Source organism: Gymnodraco acuticeps, unplaced genomic scaffold, assembly GCF_902827175.1.
Source record: "Gymnodraco acuticeps unplaced genomic scaffold, fGymAcu1.1, whole genome shotgun sequence".
In the NCBI taxonomy this organism is placed as follows: domain Eukaryota; kingdom Metazoa; phylum Chordata; class Actinopteri; order Perciformes; family Bathydraconidae; genus Gymnodraco; species Gymnodraco acuticeps.
In genome coordinates this window covers 5,628,964-5,654,003 of record NW_022989768.1, presented here as the reverse complement: position 1 = coordinate 5,654,003, position 25,040 = coordinate 5,628,964, and the positions used below count along the sequence as shown (strand labels likewise).

The following is a 25,040-nucleotide window of genomic DNA, read 5'->3' as shown; positions in this document are numbered from 1 at the left end:
TGCTTTTTAAGAAGCGGTTTTATCACTGCTACTTTGAATGATTGTGGAACATAGCCTGATAATAAAGACATATTCATAATATTTAATAAAGAAGTGCTAATTAATGGAAAAACTTCCTTCAACAGCTTGGTTGGAATTGGGTCTAACATGCACGTTGATGGTTTAGAAGAGAGAATCATTGAATTTAATTGTTCAAGGTTAATGGCTGAAAAGCATTCTAGTTTACTATCTAGTGTAATATTAGAACTTACGTTTCCGGGAGCTGTTGATAACACTATACTGGTCAAAGGCAAGAGGTCATTAATTTTGTTTCTAAGAGTAACAATGTTATCGTTAAAAAAGCACATAAAATCATTGCTACTGAGTGCTATGGGAATAGAAGGCTCAATCGAGCTGTGGCTCTCTGTCAGCCTGGCTACAGTGCTGAAAAGAAATCTTGCATTATTCTTATTCTCATCTATTAATGAAGAGTAGTAGGCTGCTCTCGCTTTACGCAGTGCTTTCTTATATTCATTGAGAGTAATATGCCAAATTAAACGAGATTCTTCAAGTTTAGTGGAACGCCATATCCTTGTTGTCTCGACTTTTGCTTTAATGGGGCCAAACAAGTACATTGATCTATGTATTTTGTGTTACTAGACAACAGGGTGCAAGAACATGATAAATATACCCATACATATAGCTGAAAAAGCGGTCTACTGCACCAAGCCAGGGTGTATCAACTAACATACTGTATATCTCGTATATACTGTAAGGACCTGCCAGTGAAAACAAGCAGCAGCAGGTGTGCCAGGTGTTGTTGACATGATCATGAAGTACATATGCACACTACATATTTACTGACCAATGTAATAGATCATTTTGAAGATCAATCAAATCATCTTTATATGTTATTCTCAAAGGCCTCCTGTCACCTTACAACCTTTTATGCTGTTTCTTAAAAAGGACTCAATTATTTGTCAGGACACACCTAGTATGCGTTTGCCCATTTAGTTACACCTTTACTCTTTATCTTTACTGTCTCATTTGCAATTTTGCAGCCATTGTTTTGACATTTCTATCAATCAATGAGGTAGTTCATTGAGGTCCCCCACATAGATGCTTCCAAAGACGCAACACTAGATTCATTAGCTTCCACTGCTCATCATTGTCTTCACTTTCTTAGGAGTTCCCAGTACGTTTTTTACAAACTTGTAGTGTGAATGTGACGTTACATGTTTGCATGCATTTCTCAAACAGAAGTAATTCATTGCCACTTTGGACTATGAGTCCAGAATGTATCTATTAATTCGATTTTGAGATTTAAGCAGATAAATGAAGAAAACATGCAGGTGTTCGATATGCATGGGATAATATAACAAAACCTGTAGTTTGTGTGTGATAGTGCTAGTGCGTTTATGCTTGTTCCTAATACAAACATTTTTACCAACCCTCCTGCTGAGTTGTAAGTCATAACAGGACTCCTCTCCCTTGGTATGCTGTCATTTATGTCCTTACTTAGGCTTAAGATGCATTTACCAAGCCAGCTCATTAGTTACCACATTTGTTTGAGCAATAGCATGACATTAGCATTTAGATGTGTAGAGAGAGCCTCACCTGCTGCCTTCAATGTTGAATTGCTCAGACAAATTCACATCTGGTGAATGTCTTCTCTCAACAGTTCCAAAGAAACAATAATGTCTATAGTAAAAGTGGTAAATGTATTCCCATATGCAATGCAGCATGCTGTTGTTATTCAAGCATGGCGAATATAAATCAGGCTGAAACTTGAATTGCTTTGGAGTCCCAGCCTCCAGGCCATTATTTCTGTAGTCAACATGTTTGTTGATTGACAGCACAGATGATTGTTTATCATTTGTGTGATAAAGTTGATGGCAAGCACCCAGATGGTTTGTTCTATCTGCGATGTGAGGTGTGCATAGCGAGGAGCAGAGAAACAGAGGACCATGTAGGTAGAAAAATAGAAGGGTGAGAAAGAGACAACAAAAACATTTAATTCTACAACTAAATCTAATCAATCAATCAATCAATGTTTATTTATATAGCCCAATATCACAAATGTTACATTTGTCTCAGTGGACTTCACAGTTTGTACAAAATATCAGTATGACAATACGACACCCTCTGTCCTTAGACCCTCACATCGTACAAGGAAAAACTTCAGAAGAAAACCCACAGTTTTAAAGGGAAAAATGGGAGAAACCTCAGGGAGAGCAACAGAGGAGGGATCCCTCTCCCAGGACGGACAGACGTGCAATAGATGCCGTGTGTAAATTGAAAAGATAATACATTTGCAACATAGGTAGTCCAAATGTTTGGAAATGCATGTGTGTATAATAGGAAGATGAATCCACGAGGATATCCATCCAGGACTTATAAGGACAAATATATTTTTAATTTTTTCAGCATTCTTGATTCTCAGTGAGATCGGCAATACTAGCAACCCCTAAACCTTACAAGAATATATTGGAGTTAAAGTTAAACCTAATAATTTATTTCAGCGCTTTGTGTCACAATGTACATTTCCACTATTAAGTATCTTGTATAAAAGCATGTGATTATTTTGTTTTTTATTGAGTTCCAGTCAGGCTTAGTTTTTTAGATGTTTTAAACATGAAACACCTTGATAAATCATTAAATAAGTCCAACCTCATCTGACGAGTAGTTGACAGTTTATTTTCAAAGGTTGTAGAATTAATAACCTCACACATAACACATACCTTCTTCCTTTCTCTTCTGACTGGAAGAAGGGTGTAAGGTTTTCTGAGAAGACAGCCACAAAGTGATGTGCAGACATTATCTATGCTACCATGCTTTTGTGTGTTCTGGTGTAGGTTGAGAAGTGACACCCCAGAACCTAGAGTAATACATCAAAGACCAGACTCAGTCAGCAGGTGCCTTTTTTATTTCTGGCCCAAGCCTTCCTCTTTGTATTGCAGTGGTATATAGTCCAACGCTCTATTGCTATTTCTCACTCACCTCATGGGTTCTTATTGTCTCTTATAACACTTTAGCACGATCAGCAAGCAGATATTGTGGATGTGCCTTCTATTTGTGGGTCCATTCTCTAGTTTGGTGGATGGAAACAAGGTCAAACCTCGATGATGAAACAATACATCAGGGGATTTTCTAGGGCAAATCGGTGCATGAGCACACATTTTTACATGGATGTCAATATCAAGTCGTTATTGGAGACTAGCTGCTTTGAAACCCTGATATCTGTTGAATTAAGGTTCTTAATGTAGGGGTAGGTTAGATTTGTATTGGATGCTTAGTATATTTTAAATATTGCATTTATTTCTCTACACACAAATATGTTATGTTTCATTTACAGACCTTAGCTGCTGACATTATCCTGGCTGTTTTGCATGCTTATGTGTTAAATGAAATCGTCCCCTTTTTGGAGAATTGTGAGCAAATGGCTTTCAGTTTCTGAGAGATAAACAGTAAACATAAAGTCAGTTGACAATTAATATTAATTAATATTATATATTTTATCTTAAATGCAGCCAAGCAGACTTAAAAGGTACACATCCTCCTAAGGGATTCACACCCACAATATAATGCTGACATCAGTATTGCTGTTAGTCTGTGTATTTTAGTGTATTATTGTCTGTGTTTTTTTGTTTGTCCTTTTTAGGTTTGTGTTTTCCATGTGTTCAGACAACATTTCTGTGAATCACTATACATCTAGACACAAACAGGCAACACTAAACGTGTATAACACTGGGTTAACTAATTGCCAAAGTACTGCATCACAAAGTTTCCTGTATCTTCAGATCCAATCCACTTTATTTCTATAGCACATTTAAAGACAAACGAGTTGAACAAAGTGCTGTACATCAACAACTGTATAAAAACATAGCATAAAAAACAGACAGGACATGAAACGTAAAACACGAGACAATGAAACCAGATCAGAAGCCACAGACTGAAAAACCCTCCCACATGACGTAAAAACAATACAAAACACTAGTAAGATTAAAAACCCAAATTTAAAAGCACAAGTGTCATACTTGGGGCCTCATTTATAAATGGATATACGCTCAAAAAATGGCGTACGCCAGTTTCTACGCAATGTTTGCGATTTATAAAACGGGAAAACGTGCGGTCATCCACGCAAATTCTAACGGGAGAGACGAGAAACTGCGACACCGTTGGCAGAAGGAAGAATGGAGAGAAATATGTGGAAATAATACCATAAATAAAATGTTACCTCTCATTTATCATATATGAAGAATTCATTTTCAAACATTGATTAAAGCCAATCTTAAAATGATTAAACAAACGCCTGTTTGCGACTCCTCAGTGCACACAAAAACATAACTTGGAGAAATAAATAAATACGGATATATTTAAAACCACCTCGAATATGTTGTGTTAATGTTATGAAATGTTTTCTCATAAATGACGCGGTAAGCAGGAGGACAGAATTACGTCTAAACTGACGCCGTGTTGCACTTCTATAGGTTGTATAGATACGAGCATAGTTTGATATACTATCATGTTTAATCATGTTTTATGCCGTTCGCCACCTACTTGATAAGTCGGTCGTAAAACACAGGAGGTATGGAAACTAAGAACACCATATGTGGTAAATTGTACAGCTAATATAACACAACATATTAGTTGTATTTCCTTTAACTGGTGGATTATGAATATATAGTTGCTGATCGAAAGCTGGAACACAAACCACCAAATACAAAACAATAATTCAGATCCAGTCGTCATGACTCCACTCCGGAGGGATTCCCCGATCATTTCTTAGAGTTTCTCATCAAGGGGGTGTCTCCTGTCCCCGGTACAAACACACTGCCTGAGGAAGGTTATGTGTATTTTTTTTGTCATTAACCTTTTTCGGACCACTTATTTATTTATTTTGGTGACGATCCGACCTCCATGCTGCTACTCTGGTTCAAACTACATCCACCAAACAATATGATTTATCTCGACCTCCCCAAAATAACCAAAATCTGACATGGTGTGAGATGTCTTTTTTAGCTGTTCTGTCGTCATTTCCTGCGATCTTCTTCATGCAGTCAGTCAAACTGAATGAATGAATGGGCGTTTCTTTGACTATTTATAGGAAAATCTGGGCGTTACGTGAATCCCGCAAAAGCTGCGCCGCATTTCGAGTCGATTGTGATTTATAAAGGGAAACCGGCTTAGGAAGTGCTGTACGCACTTTCCTCGCCGGAACGCAATGTTTTGTGAATCGGAAAATGTCTGTACCTATTTTTTTTATTTCTACTACGTAAGCAACCTTCCCACGTGAATCCTACGCACGGCGTTATAAATGAGGCCCCTGGTCTGTAAATGCAAGGGAAAAGAAGTGGGTTTTTAAACGAGATTTAAAAACAGGCAGAGTTAGAGCAAGTCTAACCTGGAGGGGCAATTTGTTCCATAATTTTGGAGCTGCAACAGCAAAGGCTCGGTCTCCTCGCTGCTTTAACCTTGATTTAGGGACGACCAGAAGTAATCTGTCAGCAGACCTCAGTGACCGTGTGGGTGTGTATGGTTTTAAAAGATCTGCCAGGTACGGTGAGGCTAAACCGTTTATGGCTTTGTCTGCAAACAATAACATTTTAAATTGTATTCTAAAATTGACTGGTAGCCAATGTAAAGAGGCGAGTACAGGCGTAATATGTTCACGTTTTTGTAGTAGACGCTACAATTAGAGCCATCTCTAATGACCCCACAGCCTCGGATGAGTTGAGGCAAGCTAAGGAATACTAATCAGAGAATTAATATAATAATGTTGCCACTGTTCAAAGTTAACCACAGATCACTTGAATAATGTTGCATTCGATGTGTCCCTCATACCCGTGACTGCTAAACAATGCTGAGAGTAAAGCTGAAGCTCAGGTCAACTGGACTGTTAGCAACTAGCGGTTTGTTTATGTCTGCTCTGCCGTGGAGCCCCCTCATTCCATCCTCTGTTCCATCTTTACGTGCCTCAGGTCTGTAATTCAGAAAAGAGAGCTTAGTTATTGCTCTGGGACAGGAGGTCCAGATAGCATGGCAGTGAGCAACCTTGTAAAATTGTTGATGGGTTGTAAAATGCCAGGGAACAGCTTATGCAAAGGTTTTAGAGTGAACAGGGCACTGTAAACTTTTGCCTGCCATGAGGTAGGGAGAAAAGAGATCAATGTAGATAGATGGAGACGACTCTCATGAGCTGAGACGTAGGTGTGCATACAAGCGTGAAGTGTGTATTTGTCAGCTTGTTTTTATGTCTACTGGCTCAATGCATCTTTAGAATGGAGGTCTGCAGAAATCTCAGTAACATGCCTTCTCTGTTTCTGGAAGAACAAGGGAAGTAATCATCATCGTTGTATCTCTTCAGACTGATTCTGTATTTTACACCATATCAAATAATATCGGTTTTACATACTTTATTCTTAGATTTTCACATTCCACATGTCTTCTATTTCACTGAAAAGTCCATTATGAGTGTATGACCTGCAGGTTTTACATCACACTTATGTCAATTGCTGAGCTGTAAGGAGAACACAGAGATCCCCCCCCCCCCCCCATCCCTTTGGACATATCATTTACTCACTAGTGTGAATTATCAATATCAGCAACAGACTGCAGGTCTGTTTTTTCCCCTTGAGTCCAGTCTCAATTCTTACAATTCCTGTCAGATATCTAGAGCTAGTGTTTTTGTATTGGCACTGAGTAAATGGGCACTCTGCTGTTTATTGTGTGACATTGAGAGTGGTAAGATTAACTGTTAAAAGTGTTTGTCCACTCCATATTCAATACATACTAGGAATGAATCCCTAATGTTATCCTTTTAGTTTGTTATTGTAAGAGCTGCTTGTGGTAATGAACCCAATACTAATTTCAGAATAGAGCTTGAACCTGAATTAACTTTATGGAATCTCCTTTAACAATAGGAGGCAGGACTCTGCTGCCGGAGGGCTGCCCAATAGCTGATGTTAACTAGCTTGCTTCCTGCCGATATCAACATGGATTTGTCTTTCAATTTATTTCGCTCGCCATTTATAATCTGCAAAGCAAACATTGTGTTTGGGGAATTAAAACGATGCCTCATGGTTTTGTGTTAGAAAAATATCACTCGTCACGGCTTGGTCTTCAATATCAGGATACATGTATTTACGATCCTTGCAAGAATGGAAGTAGTCATCACACACAGAGCTGCATGGGACAAATAGTTCCCAGAACAGTGTCCTTCAGATGTTTTATATACAAGAGAGGGTGTTATTCAGTCACAAGATGCAGAATACCGGTTCTAAGCAGTGTTCAATGTTTAGTTCAGATTAGCTAAGGCCTGCGTAAGCAATAAACATGACAGTCACATGCCTATCTCCATAGAGGCTGAATCGTTGTCACATAGCTATCATATGCCTAAAACAGTGTGTCCTGACGCTCTTCTAGGTAATTATACATCCGGTTACACAGCTACGTAGGGCCTTTGTTATCATGTGCTACTCTGATATTAGAAGAGTACATTCAGTATTTTCCAACATGTTGTATGGACATTTTAAGTACTGATTCAGAATGATGTAAAATACAATTTCTGGTACATGGTATGTAACAAATAGATATCCTTTTTATTTTCAAATAATTACGCCAAAATAGACTCCTATCTTTAATCTTTTAGGACTGCTAGTATTGCTTCTTGACGTTGGGAAAGGTATTGGGGGAGAGAGTTAAACAAAGTTAAGGGGTCTCAGTGTTTCCCCTACATTCAGCAGCGGCGCAGCGAGACAGAGAGAGAGCGAGAGAGCACACCTTTATCTATTTAATATAGTTGTAAAAAACAAAGTAAGAAATCATTCCAATGTGTACTATAGGACTGTAAAAAAAAAACTGTTTAAAAGGGGAGTGATTTGTAAAATATGCATAAATAAAAAGAAAGAATGCTAAGTAGGTAACATAAGATAAGAATAAACAAGTTTAAATTATTTGTTATTGGTTGTGATCATATTCTAAAGATTTTTGGATTATTCAAAAGTATACATCTCCCTTTCATATGAGTGTTGAGAGCTGTATCCATCAATTAATTTTCATTTCATTTCCATAAATTGCCTTAAATGCACCAGATTGATGCATTTAACTTCATCATTTAAAAAAAATCTCCCGGGGTGCATGCACCCGGACCCCCCTAGAGGATGTGAGGTCCACCCCCAAATAAAGAAGGTTAAAATAATGAAATTGCATACATTTTATTTTGATTGTTTGTTATGTGGATGTGTAGTATTTGTGTTACTGTATGTTCAATAAAGGTGATTTAGCAAAATACACCTGTAGAGCCTCAAGAGCCTTTCTTGTGCTGGCAGACACATACTGTAGAAACATTTTGGCGGGGCGCACTTCGCACACACTAAAAAATGTCATGCGCGTCGCGCACATTTTGCTGGGCTCGCGTGCTTTAGCACCGCTGCTATGACTCCATCCTAGGGGAAATACTGGATCTTATAATCCGCTCATTGATCTCTATAAATTACCTAGTCGGTACTTGATGACATGCTAATGTGACTGTGTGGTTTGTGGGTTGAATGCTATCAATGTAATTTTTACTATCAGGAGTGATCTATGATTACATTTCTAGGAAACAAGCACTAAACTATTACTGTTTGCGTGTATCCGAGATAGTCAGCACCAACAGGAAATGAAGTTATGCTATGGCTCAAGATTCCTAGATTTCCTCAAGATTATTCTCTTTCTTTCTAGTTTTTAACACTTTTGGTTGGTCATTGATGTAATCTGCCGAGTGTTTTGTCTCAAACACTGTATAGCTGCAGTGTGCTGCAGTGTGAGTTGGACCTATGGGACCAATACAAGCCTCAGGGCTGTATGCAAGCAGGAGGAGGGGCGCCATGGTGAACTAGAGCAGTAGCTAGAAGAGAGACTGTTGTAACTGTGTTCACATCGTCATTTTGTGGGGACTAACCTAAAATACGGTTCCACAAGAACAACAATCTGATAAGATAAGGTAAGATGGACCTTTATTCATCCCTGTGGGGAAATGGTGGTTTTAACAGCAACAGGTTAAAAATGAAAAACAGGACAGCACAGATTCACACCGATTAATTCAATTAAAGATAAAATCAAAGATAAAAATGATAAAAAATGATGAAATAACAGATGAAGTAAAGTGAACATATATACAGATTGGGTCATATATACATATTATCTGATGATCTTTGAGTAGTTAGTTATCTTTGAGTAGTTAGAGTTAGTTAAATATAGGTCAGCGTTATGCTTAGAAAAAGGGTATATGTTGGAGTCAAGCAAATTGATGTTTGAGTAAAAGCGGGGTAAGCCTTCATTGAGTTGAATGAAAAGTAAAGACAATGTCGTTACAAGTACAAGTGTGTGTACAAGTGTACAAGTGTGTGTTGGCATATTTTTTTAGTTTTACAATGTTTTAGAACAAATGAGTAGATTTGAAAGCGATAAAAAAAAGCATATAGTTAATATGTTCACATACATACATATGTGTGTATTATTTTCATCCTGATTGTCTCCTGTTATTTTAATATGCTATCTGTCCAGGGAGAAAGACATGCAGAAAAGCATCATCACATCTTCCACCTGTGTAGTTTTTGACCATGTTCTGTTCACATCACGCAACACCTCTCTTGCTGGCTGTTGTAAAAGAGCAATGTAGCTGAAACCGACAGTGTGTATGCTGCTGGTGTGTTTTGTGCTTAATCTGATCCAACTGCTGAGTGGGGACAGTGACTTGGGGATGTCACAGGGGGCTGTGAGGATGTGACATGTGGCCTTGACTTAGTGGCAGATGGTGAAGCCCTGCTGTCAGAGTTTGGTGTGAAAATAGCTGACCCAATGTTTTAAGTTCATCTCATACACTGGATGGTTTATCTTGTTACTGGCCAGTTATTATTATATAACCACACCTCTGTTTTAGACAGTGCACGGCTCGAAAAATCCCTTTCATAAAAATATAATAGAAGAAAGAAGCACTGAGTTTAGTTTTAAGTGAGATCTGAAGCACATCCCTCATCAGCTCTGCCACAAGTTCATGTTCATATAAGTGACATCTAGATGCTGATTAGAGCAGGTCAAATGTCAAAGTAATTGTTATTTGCATAAGTGATATAAACATACTGTGCAAGTATTGGTTAGACATTAATATTTTCTTTCTCAACCTTTATGATTTACTTATAATATATGATGTCCTTTACTATCTTTGTATATTTGTTATGTAAAGAATAGCATGTGGATCTGTCTCAGGACATATGTAAAGGATTTGCACAGCCCATTTTCCTTCTGAGCATCATGCAATTGCAATTTTAAGAGTTTAGAGTCGAAGGAAAACTTCCCACTCTGTTTTGTGACCTAACAATCCTATTTCTCATTATCACCCCTCGTACCTTGTGCACATCCAGGCAGAAAAAGGAGATCAAAGCTCAATCTTCATGCTGCACTGTGTGTCATGTGGGTGTCAGTTTGATGCTCAGTTTGACGCTCTCTCTCCTCTTGTGTTTTAGGTCATCGCCTGGAGCAAACAGTAGAGCTGCTCTGCCTACCTACAGATATCAGTGAGTTGGCTTGACTGTGTTTTGGCAGGTTATTACAGTATATGCAGGGCTGCACATAACTGGTGCGCTGGTGCGCATGCGCACTTCCGCCAAAAAAAGAGCACAGTGTCATTTGAAAAAAGGCGCATTTGCGTACCAACATTGAGAGAGGGAGAAAAGAGAAGGGAGAGAAATATATTTGCGAGTTGCATATGAACCTATGATATGAACTCAGGGCCGGCCCGTAGCACTGGCGTAATAGATGTTAGCCTAGGGCGCCAGATCAGGTAGGGCGCTGCGCTGACAGCTCTGGGAGGGAAAAAAATATTTTTGACCGTTGGTGCTCATCCAAATTTTCGGCCTCGATGTAACAATATTCATAATTAAGTAAATGTAACACCCTTTTCACCACGGTTACACGTTTCATTTGCCCTGTATGATGGGCGCTGTAAGTGATGAAAATTGGGGATGTTGGCTTATCTGGCGCCCGCAGCTCACAGCCAAAATGCGAGTGAGCGTGGGAGCGAGCAAGGGCGCTCCGGTACCGGCGCTTTTGTTATTAGAATCTGGTGCTAGCTGCTCTAACGGATATAAGAAGAAGATGTTTCTACAATAATGTGGAGGGAGAGTCCTCTCCAGTCAGACTGAGAGGCTGATGACTACAGCTCAGTGAGGTAAAGGACTCTGAGTGTTTAGATAGTTAACTTTAGTCTAAGTTCAAACGGTTTGGTCACAATTTATGTAAACACATATTTCCAAGGCTATAATTATTGGGATAAACAGGTTTGAAATCATTCCAATGTATACTATAGGACAGTAACCAAAAATATCCTTTAAAACTGGAGATAAAAAAAAAATGCATAAATAAATGTTAAGGTAAAATAAGTTATATTAATTTGTTATTGGCTATGGTAGGTTATAGGTTATGTTCACATACTTATTTGATTACATCCACTTGTCTAAGATGACAACAGAGACTTTCGACCCAAAACCAGCTGTTGACTTGTGGATGCAAGCAGCTAATCGCAGACTCAACCAGAGAGAAAGTAGTAAGCCTACATCATCAGCTACCATGTCTGACAGAGAGGAAGACAGTGAGGAGAACAGTCAGGAGGGTAGTGATGACAGCTTGTAGGATTACTGGTCGTGCTAATGTTGTCTTGTGTTCACCTCTGCATGTGTGTTCAGTGCCGTGTGTCTGGCAAATAAAGTCAAGACCCCCTCAAAAGTTACGGTTTATTTCATTTTAAGGATGAGCACCAAGCAACATCTCCAGGTGCTCCTTTGAGAACCAGGGCAAAAAAGTTATGTGCACCCCTGAGTATATGGAAGAGTGTGGGAGGAATTTTTACAAAGCACCATGAATAATTGTTAAGTTCTTCCAAAATGTAGAGATATTCAAACGAATGTGCTGGGCAATAACAGGACATTACTGACAGTGGGACCACTGTCCAATGTTTCTGTGTAGACCTGTTGCTAGGCACTGAACAGGTAGACAGCCTCCGGGCCGTAGGGAGCTCCTTCACCTGCTTGGCTGTCCTCTGAGTCATGCTATTGGGGCGTAGAAAACAACAGAGAAGGGAAGGGTAGGGTAGATGGAATTATAACTAAAATGGTGGAAGAAATATAGAAGGGAAGGTTCAACAAAAATTCTGGAGCTTTATTTAGCTAGGTGACAAGCTTACATTGTTTGGCTGCATCGAAACTTGTATCTGTTGTGTTTTTATTTGGTATATGAATCGTGATTAGGGTTGGGTATCGTTTGAATTTCCACGATTCCGATTCCGATTCTACTTTTCGATTCCGGTTCTTAACGGTTCTCAATTCCGATTCTTTGAGGGGCAGGGTAAAAAAATGATACATGCTTCTTCCACCAAAAAAGATTACATTTATTCGAGAAACTTTTACACAGGTTAGTTTACAGTAATATTCACATTAATCAGTCTGTTTATATTCACTGCTATGTAACTGTAACCTGAGAACCACTGAAGCTACAACAGTGCAACAATCCAACTTTGAAAGGAACCCCCCCCCCCCATTTAAAAACAGTTCTTGTTGAGAAAAACAAGCATATCTGCCTTCTCAGGCATACCGGGAAGAAATGTTTGAACATTTTGAAGTAAAATGCTTCAATCTGGTGCACTTTAAGCAGAATTACTAGAGACTAGATCTAGGGGGTACAACTCTAAACACCCATATGAAAAAGATCGGTTTACATTTTAATAATCAAATAAGTGTGTGAACATAACCAATAACCTACCATAGCCAATAACAAATACATGTAACTTATTTTATTTTACTTTTTTATTTATGCATTTTTTTATTTTTTTCCAGTTTAAAACGATATGTCTGGTTTACTGTCCTATAGTATACATTGGAATAATTTCAAACCTGTTTTATCCCAATAATTATAAAGGAGTGCCTTGGAAATATGTGCTTACATAAATTGTGATCAAAACGTTTGAGACCCACTGAGATAACTTAGACTAAAGTGAACTATCTAAACCAGAGGTGCCCAGTACGTCGACCGCGGTGGACCGGTCGACCGCGGGGGCAAAGCTGGTAGATCGCGAGTCATAAAATAAAAAATCCAGCTCCGTTAAAATAGACAAAACAAGTTTTGATCCCTCCTCCCTTGGCCTCCCTGCCACTTAATTCAGGAGTTTACTTGATTGACAGAAAAAGCGACCTATCGCTTTCCAGTCTGTTAACCCAGAATGCAAAGCGATGCAAAATCAGTCAAGTGCCGGGAAAACTCAAATTAAGTTAAAGAGACAAACAACAAAATGATTGCGGGACCGAGCAAAAAGCTAAAAACATACCACTTCCACCCAAAATGGGAGGAAGAATATTTTTTTGTGATGTCACATTCAAAGGTTATTTGCCTTTAAGTTATTTGTAAAGCAAACGTCGCTCTGCCAAAGAAAGGTAACGTGGAGAGGCATTATCGGAGTGTTTCAAGGCACACACACACATACGGGTATTGGGCCGAGCGCGACACCGTACTTCCGGTCTGCGCCGTTTTACGCGAGGTGCAAGCAGCCGTACACCGTCTAGGTGTTGCTAAGCTTCCTGTACTGAATATCATAGTCTATTGTCTTAATCAATATCTAGTCAACTCTAAAATACCACATATATGCAATGGCATGATAATATTATTGTGACAAGTGGGGTATTCACCTGGTGTTTCCAGAAATTAGACGTAGATGCAGCCAAAATCGACGAAGGCCACTGTCGTTTTTCCATACATCTGCAGGCAGTCTGTAACAACCCACACAGCTCTAGTTTACGCTGGTAACGACCTAAAGCACACCCCTCAAGTCCAGAGATGTAATCCGAAGACATGCAGCGATTTCTTCGGTCGTTAATTCAGGAAAAAAAACCTACTGCGCTCTGCCTGGCTAGTTAGCTAGCTGTTTATATTTGCACATATTTGGAAAATGGCGCATTTATATATATTGATATGGCGCGTGTTGCATTGTGGGTAGCTCGTGACGTCACTGTGTGTGAAAGACATTCTTTATCAGCGACAGCGACTTCCCTCCGAGTAGCGAGTTGAGAAAGAGAAAGGTCATGTATTATTGCTACACAAACATTATCTCGCAGTCTTAGTGTCGCCAACTCGTTTCTAATATGCAAAAAGACAAACAAATGCGTCTATGGACGGTGTATTTTTGATCTTTCCAATCGAGACGAGATCTCTCTCTCCCCCGTCTGTGTGCGAGGGGGGCGGGGCAGTTTACACACACACGCAGCTGCTACATGCATCAACACACGGCGGGGATGGCGGAGAGAAGCGCTCCAATGTGTGGTTAAACTTTACGCGTCTCGATGTGGACAATGCTCGTTGCCAAGAGTGTTTAGCATGTAAGGGCGGTAACTCGAGCAATTTGTCTAAACATTTAGCAAAAGTGCACCATATTCAGACGGAGGAATGCACCGGGTTCGACTGTCTTTCTAGTAGCTCTGTAGCCCTATCCACGAGTAACTTTTCCACGTCAGGTGTTATGTATGCTGGCAGCTACACGGAGTTAACTTCATTATACAAACATGGGTTACTGATTAGAGGTAACTGAGTTATTTAGTTTGTTAAAGTTTCAGCTATTCTGTTTACAGTTCTGTTATCAGATTATTTAATACGATTTGTTAAAACACTGTTGTTTCTTTTGATGTGAAATATTATTTATTTATTTAAATAAAAAGCAATGTTAGTTTTGTAAACAATTTAAGTTAATTTAATAATATATGTATTTTTGAATCAAGTATTCATCTTTATTGTCTTCATTGTTAGTTTCCACATGCCTAAAACAACCTCAAGCTAAATCTAAAAGTAGATGGCTAAATAAGAGCGTTTGAGAAATTGTGCAAGGCATACAGTAATAGTCTGAATAGTCGATTAATCGTTTCATTAATCGATTATCAAATTAGTCATTTGTCGCAGCCCTATTGTAGTTATCCCATGTATAAATAAAACGTGTTATTCAGCAACCCTTGCAATTTGGGATTTTATTTTTGGTTGGTAGACATCGGTGAGCTGGTCATTTCAAAAGTAGCTCACCAGCCAAAAAAGTGTGGGCACCCCTGATCTAAACACTCAGAGTCCTTTACCTCACTGAGCTGTAGTTATCAGCCTCTCAGTCTGACTGGAGAGGACTCTCCCTCCACATAATTGTAGAAACATCTTCTTCTTATATCCGTTAGAGCAGCTAGCACCAGATTCTAATAACAACTGCGCCGGTACCGGTGCACCCTCCCTCTCTCCCTCGCTCACTCGCACTTTGGCTGTGAGCTGCGGGCGCCAGATAAACCAACATCCCCCATTTTCATCACTTGCAGCGCCCATCGTAGCCTACAGGGCAAATTAAAAGTGTAACCGGGATGAAAAGGGTGTTACATTTACTTAATTATGAATGTTGTTACATCAAGGCCGAAAATTAGGATGAGCACCAACGGTCAAAACTTTTTTTTTTCCTCCCAGAACTGCCAGCGCAGCACCCCCCAGAACTGGCGCCCTAGGCGAACATCTATAACGCCAGTGCGACGGGCCGGCCCTGGTCCCAGGTTACGCTGTAGGAAGTGTAGGTACAACGCTACATTTCCCGCCCCGCCGCAGTCATACAGTAGGCTACGGAGAGCGGCGAGAAACATTTCCTCAGGCATCGAAAAGCGGAACCGAAATTCACATTTCTAAATGATGCCGTTGGAATCTAAATGTTGGAACCGGTTCTCGGTACCCAACCCTAATCGTGATGGTAGGATATTACAGAAACAGAGATCCTCTGTTATCAGTTATGCTGGCTTGTTGACAATGCCAATTACCTTGGTTCCAGGCGAAGTAACTCGCATTCTTCACACTATGTTAATGTTTTTACACATCAGACACTGATCCTATTAATTGATATCATACTTCCCGAACAGGCACATTGTTGTGTTTTGCAATATCTGGTTTAAAAACAAAATATCACACGAACAACTATGCAATCTTTTTTTAATCAGTTTATTTACCTCTCACTCAGCTATTGAAGTAGCTGACCAAGCTGATAACAAAGAAACTGCTTGGGTATCAAAACACGTTATTTACTAGAATGGCACTCTATGAGCTCAGACATCCACCAAGGCCATTGCTGCACTCAGATGCTACTGGCATGGTCTCATTTCAAATTTGGGAGGTCATTCACTGATTTTAATGTATCCATGAGTTTTAAGTGAAGTGGAATCAACAAGGACACTTACAAAACATCTGTTGTTTTTAATTGCTTAGAGCTTTCAAAACAAGACGTTTAGATTTCATTTAGAAGTTGTTTTTCCGACTTGAGGGGTTGTTCATGTGAATTTTCCCTGTCTGGAACTAATACTCAGATTATTCCGCTCAATACGTCAAAAATGCTTTATCTCCCAATGTTTGAGAAAGTGAAACAGAGAAGTTTATCCACCCTGTGTTTTCTGAAAATCAGGCAAACAGTTTCTTTGCTGAAAAAATTGCTGAAAAAGTACCTTCCTTGACAGAGAGCATGATAGTTACGATATGTCATTTGTAAATATGTTACAAAGAACCAAGTGTCACAATTTGGACATAATGTGAAAGATACATGTCCACATCACCCAGCTCTTTGTAAGCAAGAGTGCAAGATCAGGATTTGGGAATTAAATAGAGAGGGAGGAGAAAGGGAGGAGGCGGGCAGCTTGTGTGTTGATGATGATGATGATGGAAGAGGAGGGAGAGCATCATGGGAGAACCTGACTGAGTACATACTGTACAGTAGTGGGGAAAGGGAACGCATAAACAACAGTTGAACAATTCAGTGTTGTAAGCCTCTCACCGCTGCCTCCCCTCATCATTTATTAAATGTTCTGCTAGAATATTCATCCACCCCGGTACAGCGCCATCCTCCTAGAGACAGGGAAATTAATAGAGCTCTGTATCATCCTGACAGCCTTTTGTTAGTGTAGTGTAGTCACTTGCATATTATCCATCAACACACATCTTCCATCCATTACCCTTGTCTGCTTATTTCATGGTTACTGTTGATTTTGACCACAACCTTTTCTATAAAGGGATTAAATAGAGGCAGGGCAGGGCCGTCTGCTCTGGGTTTCAGACTTTGACCCACCATGTTGGTCTGTAAGGAGATGCGACTCCAGAACCAGATCACTGACATAAGCCTCACAGCCATGCTTACACTTGAATAGCTCTGTAAACAGCCTCAGAATAGGTCTCCATGCATCTACATGTCAGTGATACGGGAAATCCATGGTGGTTTGTATTCATACAGGGAACTTTAGCGGGAGACTAGTTTTGAGGATGGCTGCATTTTCAATTTGAGTCTGCCAGTGCGGTGCAGTGAAGTGTGCTCAGTCTGCCAGCTGCTATGCTTCACTTATTCTGATTACATCCTTTGAAGATGAAGGGAAGGACAAAGAATATGGCAAACCTGTAACTTGTTTTAAATCATCAAAAGCCAGAGTGGCTCCATTAATGTGTGCATTGGTTCTGTGATACCTCACTGTGCAGATACTGATAACTAACCCCTCCGAAGGCATGGGGGAATTTGATGCCACGCTATATAGTAAGTCACTTCGGTCAGCACATATGCTGTTAACTTTGTGAAGAATCATCTGTACTTTCCCCTTCTTCTTTTTCCTTAAAGTGGACCTATTATGCTATATTGGACAAATATATTGTAGGGCCATACCTATACAAAACATGTCTGTGAAGTGTTTTGCTTAAAATACCAAACAGATCATCCATTGTAGCCATGCCTCATACTGCTCAAACCCCTCTTTTGCAGCCCTGTTCGAGAAACGCGGATTTTGGGTCCTTAGCTTGAAAAAAAAAAGAGGAGGCGGAGCTAATGCCTGATCAAAATTCTACCGGAGATAAAGTAAAATTCTGCTGAGATAAAACGCCATCCTGTTTAAACCACATCAAAGATTATTTCTGAAACAGTATGGAGCTCAAATGCTTTTTCTCTTGCGGGTTTATCACAAGGTGAGTTCCTTTTTTTATTTCCTGCTTTTTAAACACATGTGCTCTACACAGTACAGGTTAGCTCTGAGTGTTAGCGAGGCTTGCTAATGTAAACAAAGACGAGATTACGTCCAAAACACGTCAGGCATGGTTTCTGATAGCAATTTTCTGTGGGTCCGCTGCCGATTTGACGTCAGATCGGCAGCAAATCTGTATCCGCTCGTTGTACCCCTGTTTTTAAAAGATTTGGGTACGGAGGAAAAGAGAGAGGGTTTTATTTTCTGACGCTGCGTGAGTTCCCCGACGCACCGGGGACACATATTTATGTATAAAAGACATCACAAAGTGCATTTCGCATGATAGGTCCCCTTTAAAGTTTTTTTAGAGATTTACATTTTCTGAAACTTAAAAGAATGCCCCGTCAGTACTTTGTCTGTATTTATATATATATGAATTTGTGCCTGTGTCTGCATGATAATGTGGTATGATTTTGTGATGAGAGAATTAAAATGTGACACTAGTCACACGTGGCTTCTTGTTTATTCAGCAAATATTTGTTTCTGTTTTACCAGTTTCCTGTAAACTACATCTGGTCGACATTAGGCATGTCTTGTAATTAATTAGATGCCCTAATTATTCCTGAATATGTACAAAAATACTACAGTATAAGCTGCAGGTGTTTTCCTACACAATGTTTTTTAATAAATGGTCAAGGTAAATTATAGAGAATATACAAATCTAGATGTATAAGTTATATCAGCAATAAGTTAGGGTTTAGAAAATATATTTATTTATCAAATGTAAAAAAAGTGTGAGACATAAAGTATTGAAAACGGGAGGGGCACCAAATCAAGACTGTTAGTGAAATAAGGGGGAATGTTAACATGGACGTGCTGAATAAGCCAAGTTAATTTTCAGATAAAAGCTGATAAAGGAGTAACAATGTTCTCCCTTCCAAATTCAGCACAGACCCAAACGCTCTCAGTGGCTGTTCAGATCGCCTCTGCTCTGCAATAATGTACTCACAGGTCCTCATAATGGTGTGATTGTAATGTCACAATTTCATTCACTCCTGCAGGTCGATACTAAAAGGTCGGAGTGCCGGGTCAAATACTGAACATTGAATCAGACCCTATGGTGAGTCATTATATTGCTCAGGGAAACTTCAGCAGGTGACTCTCCAGCTGAAAGCAGTTATTTGTATCCTCAAGGCCACACTACTGGCCATTAATACTATAGGGACTCAATGGGGGAGAGGTCCATGGTTTTAGTTTGGAGCAGATAGAGCCAGATCAGATACAAAGTGACGTGATGTAAGGGGATTCAAATGAGAGCAGTAATACTCCAGATTTCTGTCGTCATGGGATGAGTGCTGCTGTTATCTGTGTTTGGTCAGCCAGCCCTGCTCACCCCCGGCAGAGCTTTCCCTGTCCTTACTGTCGCTTATGATGCCTGGCTGCATCCCTGGGGAGAGTGAAATTAGTACTCAGCAGCACATCACACGATAACTGAGGCAATATTCCTACATCTGCCATCATTGGTATTGATCTAATCCCTCTCAGATCTGACCTTTCCATAAAATAAATACAAGCATTACAGTCCTCATGACCTATTTGTACATACTTATGGAACATAAACATAATCAGTGGAAACATAATCCTACATACATTGAAGTCAATACAAATGGTTAAAACCCTAGGGAGAGCAATAAAGAAGGAATCTGTCACCTTAAAAGTTGATGTATGGGCAGAAATAGCAGTAGTAGAAATACAGTAAACAGATTAATTTAAAGGTAGAGATGTATTCAACAGCTTCTTTGTTGTTTGATTTGCATACCAAACTATTTTGTTCAAATGACAGACGTAAAGTAGATACAAGAATGTCCAGCAGTGTAAGGCCCAACGGTGTTGATTTGCACATAGTTTAATTTCCCAGGACCTTTTGCTGCATTTTGTTTCGTCCATTCATAAACTTGAGCGGGAGAACTCATTGCTGCAGACAAGAACCCATCCCAATCTGCAACAAATGGACAGTGTTTTGTTTAGGAATCCAGGAAAGATATCTGTAATCCTTGGTCTTCTTTTAACCATTGACTTTTATGGTCTTTATTAATATTTGCAATCATGATCATTTTTATTTGACTGCAGTTTTATGTTCCACTTCCCTTTGCTTGATATAATTGGAATTAGAATACCACAGCTAAATGCACTCTACAATGAATGGTTCCCTATACTTTACCTTGAGTATTTCCCCCCTCTGTTTTAGGCTACTCACCATCAGGAGCAAGTTCCCCTGATGGTTTCCTTTTTTCGTTATCTTAATACTTCTTTTTGTAAAGAGGACACTATTTTGTGTGACTACATGCATCAGTCCATCAATATATGTCTATTGTTGTGTGGCAGTATGAATACAATTATGACATCGACTTCCAAGAAAAACACCCAAAGGCTAGCTGCAAAATACAAAAGTTTCAGTGTGGATAGACTCGAGAACACATTTCTTCTCTTCTTTAAAGACCTTCACACTAAGCCAGAGCCAGCCTCATTACCAAACCCAGGCACTGACTGTGTTCCGGCACATTTTGCACTGAGCAATGTGAGGAAGATTTCCCCAAAGAAATCTAGGTTTAGCAATCCGCAATCCTAAAATAGCTTTGAATCATATATTATTACATAGCAGGGCTGCCTCCTCTGTCAAACTGCACTTGCTGCTGTGATTGTCTCCTTGTTGTTTAACCAAGCTTCCACATTTGAAAGATTCCCAAATCTCATTAGCATAGCTTTATAGTTTATTTGAAGAGACTCACAGATGGCTTTTTTGTCTCTCAAAAGTAAACGTACTTAAAAGGAAAACCACCTTTGTAGATTATGCAACAAACATGAATAGATAGTGTCATGTTTAGATTTGCAATGTATAAAAGAACACTTGCTGGGGAATATGGAAAAGAGCTGCTTTTGGGAAATGATGGCATGTATAATGTGTTTGTGTGTGAGTAGAGTGGGCAGGTTTCAATCTTCCAACCTGTGAAATCTTGGAAAATCTTCCAAGTTGTGAAAAGCGCTATATAAATAAAATGCATCATCAACCTGACTCTGTGTTTCCCTTGGGTTCAGTAATGCATGAAGGATGCTGGGAGGTGTGACACCCCCCACTGAACCTGCCACTACTTCATGAGGATTGATGTGACAATTTGACTTACAAACACACACACATATACAGTACACACCACACTTTGGGAGTCAGATGTAACATACTGGGGCTAACTGTGTCAGCAGTAAGCAAATGCTGTCATGACAATCACACATACACAGGCGCACACATGCACACAAAGATATCTTTGCAACATGGCGACTGGGCTGATAAAAAGCAAGCCTCTTTGTCTTTTGTTCTTATAAAAAGCGGTGCTTCACCTCTGTGCGGCTGACCAGGCCCTGTGTGTGCGATTAATCCTCAGCTCTGTCAGCTGGCCAGCATCGATACAAAAAACAAACAAAAACTCACACAATGCATAGCAGTGTTTATTCTCTCACAGTCTATTTCAAGATCTGCAGATGTGTGCAGTTTGGGCAGAGAAGAGTAAACTCTGTTATGTTCCTCAGACATTGACACAATGGAAAACATGGGTACCAGGAATGCTTTGTTTTTAATTGATAGTTAATTAAGTCCACATTTTGTTGGATTGTTCAAGGCATGTTACACTCGAATGAATCTAGCCTAAGCATGTATAGGTGTGGAGAAGTCTAGGGCTGATAGAGTCTGCACTACAGTTGGTGTGTGTGTGTGTTTGTGTGTATTCCTTGTTGTGATGTGAAAGCTGATGAATATTTTCCTCCCGTTTTCCCTGAGGGTTTGTGTGATTGACCGAACCCCAAGTTATTTCATGTGCCTGCCACCAAACTACATTAGCAGGCCCGGCATTTACCGCTCAGCCTGTCAGTCTCTCAACAAAATAAGGAGATATTTCCCGACACAGTATTGCTTGCACTGTTCTGTGCTGTCACTGAATACAATGACCATCACCACATTCAATGAATAATTTTCGCATTTCTCTCAGAATTCAGTCAATATAGATCACGGCTTTGTGGACGTAAAAGTACACGCTGTCTGATAACCGAGCTGCCTCTTGGAGAACATATATATAATAGTTGATACTGCCGTGTATTGTCCAGTCTGTTTATGTGTATTATGAGGCAGCTGTCAAACATTGATTATTGCTAGCCATTAACAAGAAGTCACCTGGTTCAGCAGTTTCAAGCTGATGCCGTTCTGGTTTGAAAAGACCTGACCGAGGTTAAGCGAGTGAAATAACCGTGTTGATTAAAAGTTGACAGAATGAGGATTAGACGCCCAAGGAGTGAGCTGTTTTTGGGGAGGGGTCAATAAGAAGCAGGATTGTGAAAGAGCTCTTACTGAGGGATCAGGTGGACCATTGTGAGAGCCGGGGAGCAATTTTCTCCTCTATCTTTCATGAGTTTGATTGACAGTCCAGGACGAATTAGTTCAGTGTAGCTGACCAGCAGTGCTTCTTGTTATCATCCATTATGCTCATGGGCGGTGGGTACTGTAGGTTAGGGAAGGCTAAGCCTTCCCAAATATTTGTGTCACTGCATCCTGGTAAAATAAAAATAAAATGTATAATGTTTGTGTCTTTGACATTAGCGCTGCTATGCAGCCACCTGTGCCCTGTGCACTACGAAGCCAGTTCAACATACCCTGGATATGTTTGAGTTATCTTAAAGGTGACCTATTATGCAAAATGTACTTTTGTACGTCTTTTATACATGAATATGTGTCCCCGGTGTTCCAGGGAACTCACCAAGTGTCAGAAAACACAACCCTCTCTATTTTCCTCCATACCCAAATCTTTTAAAAAGGGTCTGCAACGGATCTGATACAGACTGATCCAGATTTGAACACTTCTATGACGTCACAGAAGTGGGGCTACGGCTATTGGGCCAACTCCACCAATCGGGAGGAGACAGCCACGGACATTGCCGTTCGAAAGCGCTGGAGACGCTGTAGTGCATATGCCAGGCCTGTAGATGGTGCTGTTCTCACAGAATCAGCCCATGAAAAGACAGTGTTGAATTGAGCGAAATGAGGAATGGCTAAAATGCATGATCTGTTTGGTATTTTGAAAAATAAAAAGTATAAATATGCCTTATGTAGGTATGGTCCTACACTATATTATTCAAATATAGCATGATAGGTCCACTTTAACTAACCCTAATAAACGAGATCTCGCTAAGCGGTCCTACAACGCTGGTTATCAACTCGGTAAATAAAGCCAGGGTTTCTCTCTCCAGCGAGCGCGTTCACGTGAAAAGGGCGGGGTTAGCATCATTTGACCAATCACAAACAGGGACAAGTGTACTGACAGCGCAGCGTCATACTTCATTAATGAAAAGTAAACTAATATTAGACAAATATGAACTTTAAACATCCATGACTTAAACACATAATCCAGGATACAAGCCACATAGTTGCACCTGCAAGGTGAATATAGAACAACTGGTTAAAAAATAAATAAACTACCAAGTGTTTGAATGCGTATATTAACAGGTTTATGATATCGCTGCCTCATCTAAGACACGAGTGGATCGGACTTTAATTACATTTGAGTTGAGTGTTTCGTCAACTTAATGTGTTGCTTAAAATAATACTTCTGCATACAGTATGTGACACTGTGTTGCACGGCCAGACACGGCTCAAGAAGCTGACTCAGATAAGGAAATATATGATACATTATGATATATGATCGATGATCTGATTGATTGATTGTAATTTGAATGATAAGTGCACGTCGGCATCTTTTCTGCATACGGCAGTTTACTGTAAACTGTATTTCCTTTATCCTGTAATATGACTTGATAGATTTAAACTCTGCTCACTGGGCTCTGATTGGTCAGCAGGCGGTGCTTTCACTGAGAGTTGATCTCTTTTCTATAGACACCGGAGGCGTGCAGCGTCAGGTAAAAAAAGTTATTTAGCCTTCCCAAACCTGAGCCTCACGCGCCGCCTATGATTTTGCTCAATTTGCTGTTTGCAGAGGTCCATATAGTGTGTATATATATACACATATATATAGTTTTTATCCTATTTTCTCATTCAAGCGGATGGAACTAATGCATACACAACATCTTATTTATATTTTCACTGAAGAAAAAAACCTGCACTTCATATAGAAGGGCCAAAATAATAACAAAACCAATGTTATTCTGGAATTATTATAATTTCACAATTAGCCCTGAGCAGTGATGTTGATAGATTGTTTTATGTAGTGAGTCCCATGGACCCAAAGTTGGAATGTGAGTGGGTCACATTTTTTTGGACAAATTGTAAGCATCGATGCTCGCAGTACTACCCTGAGAAAATGATCAAGGCCAGGTTTATTTGCAATCTACATTTTCACATGTCATAACCTCATAAATGCATCGTATTGTGTAGCAGTATTTAGTTGAGCAAGATGGAGAGAGAGAGACAGCGGGTGGATACTATTAGCAGATCCACTGTTAGAGATTTAACTTGAATTCTGACTTTTTACATTGACTTGAATTGTTGCTTTTTGAAAGTGCAGTGAGTAAGACCTACTACTTCAACACATTGCTTAATCAGAAATTATTTTTAAATTATATAATTATATTAAAATGAAATAGATATCATAACATTTATAATAATTTATTTTGTTCTTGTTATATAATGTCTCTTATTACTTCCTGAGATTTGAGTTCTGTTATTGTCAGGATCCACCCAATTCTTATCAACCTTTTGTTTTTGATATAATATCAGCAGACAAAACAAACAACCAATTTTAATTAGCATCATCTTCACAATCTTTATTATTCAACTCCTTTTTTATTTTGCTTTTAGATTAATACCCTGTTATTTGGTTGTCAGATTTCCACCTGTTTTGGTAGAGTTGTGTCAGGGTCCTTTTCATTAAATCCAAAACAAAAATGTTTTCCCTGTTACTAGCGCATGTGCAGTGGTGGCAAGCAATGAACAGGTGGTGGCAAGGCTGCTTTCCACATTTTCCTAAAAGTTGTTGAATGAAC

The 25,040-nt window shown here is 39.5% G+C and overlaps 1 protein-coding gene across 5 annotated transcripts in view; it reads left to right on the top strand.

The window, feature by feature from the left end:
• Positions 1–25,040, top strand: part of apba2b (amyloid beta (A4) precursor protein-binding, family A, member 2b) — an 81,233-nt gene that overhangs the window by 14,149 nt on the left and 42,044 nt on the right. For 3 of the 5 annotated variants that reach the window (XM_034217437.1, XM_034217425.1, XM_034217460.1), the window contains exon 2: positions 10,488–10,538. The exons of 1 other annotated variant lie outside the window; for it this stretch is intronic. The gene's annotated coding sequence lies outside the window, so the exon portion shown is untranslated. Of the gene's footprint in view, positions 1–10,487; positions 10,539–19,063; positions 19,123–25,040 lie in introns of all 5 variants that reach the window. One more of the 5 variants, XM_034217432.1, reaches the window with a different exon arrangement.